Genomic DNA, 2,535 nt, shown 5'->3' on the forward strand with positions numbered 1-2,535 from the left:
TGGCAACATCAGGACTTGGCCACGATGTGTGTTGGGGCCGGGAGGAAAAAGACATGAAGAATGAAGGCGATCATGGCTAATGGAAGATGGAAAGGACCGTTGTTTCTTAGTATATCCCAATGTCAGTATAGGATGCGGTCTGCACGCTGTTTGGTGTGAGAAGACAATGTCTCCACTGATGCCAGTTATAAATATTGGAGAGATATGAGAACTGTAAGAAGGGACTTGGCTATATAAATGCAAAAAAAATAAAAAATAAAAAGTACAACCAAACACTACCATTTGTGCCTAATTATCGCGGTTCCTGGAAATGGTAATGAAGATCATCGTGTATGCAATTTGCTTGAGTCTTTTTTTTAGTAGCAATTGTGATTTTATTAGTCGTCTCTTAGATTTAGTGTGATAATGACGGTAGACAGCGCTAGCCTTCGGAGTGTGGAAGAGCGCTCTCACGTGCTCATCCATGGACAGAGGCGCACTGTGGGTGCTGAGCATTCTCTTTGTAATAGCAGGTGGTGGCCTAAATGTAAATGACCACAGGAGAGCTAGTCCCGAGCCTTTCCTCTGAGGGACTTGCAAACAATTGCAAGGCCTGGGGCAAGAGTGTCGAGGGTGGCCCATGAGCCGGGTCTCAGTATTTTAAGGTGATAAGTTAAGCTAACGACTGGTACATAAAATACCTTCCCTTCTTATCGTGACACGTGTACCTTTGTAACAACCCGGGCGGTCGTGTTCACATTCAGAAACCCCGATTCCTCAGTGTTCTATGTCACAACACGGTGGAATGTTCTGTCCCCCCGTCGCCAGCCAGCAACTCACTTCCCTTCTCTTCCCACTCCTGGCTCTGCCCAGCACCTCCAGGGTCTGTATGTTATTGCTGCTGTAGCCACTTACCACAAACTTAGTCATTGAAGATAACGCAGACTGATTGTCTTACAGTTCCAAAGGTCTGAGTCCCACTTGGGTGTCACTGGGCTAAAACCAGGGTGTCAGCAGGCTGCACTTCTTCCTGGAGGCTCCAGGGGAGAATCTGTTTTCTTGTCTTTTCCATCTTCTAGAAGTTGCTGCACACGTGGCTGGTGGTCCCGCCCTCCTTCTTCAAGGCCCCAACGTAGCATCTTCACATCTCTTTCTATCTCTCTCCTGCTTCTCTCTTTCACTTAGAAGGACTTTTGTGATGATCCTGAGCCCGCCCGGACAATCTAAGATCCTCTCCCCATCTCAAGAGCCTCATTTTAACCACATGTGCAAAGTCTCTTTGCCATGTCAGGTAACACAGACGCAGGTTCTGGGGATTGGATGTGAACATCTTTGGGGAGCTGTCATTGCCTCCCTCGGGGTCCTTGTGCAGACTGAGTGGATATTCCACACTCTCCTGCAAACAGTTGCTTTGGGGGCCTCGGGATCAGCACACAGGTGGCGATATCCCTCCTGGAGGGGACGAATCAGGTGAAGAGTAGCACGCAGGCCCTGGTAGTGAGTGTGAGTCTGGACAAAGAATCAAGGGTCCCAGGTACCTGGAGAAAGGTCCAGAAGTGGGGCATGGGCTCCAGTGTGAACACCCTCTTGGCCTTGAGGACTTCTTGCCCAGTGGGGAGGAACAGGGACAGAGAAGGATCAGAGTGGAGCCCTGTAAAGCTCGAAGCACAGAGTAGCGTCCCCTCTTGCCTGGGTCTAAGAGTGATACTGTATTAACTTGAGTTCAATGGACTCACTGAAATCACGTGCAAAATCTTGTTTTTGTGTGTGTGTGTATGTACATTTTTTGGATGAGGGTTTATGATTTTCATCGAATCTCCAAGGTGACCCAGGAAAATTCAGTAGAACCACTCTTAACTACTTGTTTGCTCTCATCGAGCAAAACTAGCCCTTTCTGGGTCATTTCTGTCTTTCAGTCCACGAGGATACAGATGCTGCCTTGTCTCTGAGGTGCGGCCCCAGCGCGCTGAGCTGGCCTCTGCCTAGACACAGTGAGCCTTTGCGGTGACTATTTGGGGTGCAGTTGGGGGCCCGTGGGGGTTAACTTGAAGCTCTGGCCTGTGGTGCGAAGAGAAGGACCAGTCGAAGGAGATGGGAGGAGCTGTTACTTTCTTTCTCTAGCGAACAGATGTTCAAAGGCATTTTCTTGGTCCCTAAACTCACTTGTGAGGCAGATCTCAGGACAGGAGCCAGATGGGAGGCTGCGGATTTGGCTTCGGCCCGTCACCATCCAGGCCCCACCTGTCTCGAGCTGTGCTCTTCCCAGGAGGGGGTCGGAGGATAGGGAAACAACAGCAGTTCTCACCATATGCTTTTTCTTTCCCGAGAAATTAAGCAGAGTTTCTTCCTCCCAGTGAATTTCCTTAACAAGGATATTTTAAAGCCTTGGAAAATATTCTTGTCCTAGTTTAATTGTATAAAGACTGTTTGTGCCGAAAGGGATAGATGGAGGAGAAAGAGGGTGGGGACAGGGAGAAGGAGAGGTGGAGGAGGGAGGGAGAATGAGAAGGGAGGAGGGGAGGGCAGGGGGAGAGGTGGGGGGGGGGAGGAGGCAGG

This window comes from Pteropus alecto, unplaced genomic scaffold (assembly GCF_000325575.1).
Source record: "Pteropus alecto unplaced genomic scaffold, ASM32557v1 scaffold106, whole genome shotgun sequence".
Taxonomy (NCBI): domain Eukaryota; kingdom Metazoa; phylum Chordata; class Mammalia; order Chiroptera; family Pteropodidae; genus Pteropus; species Pteropus alecto.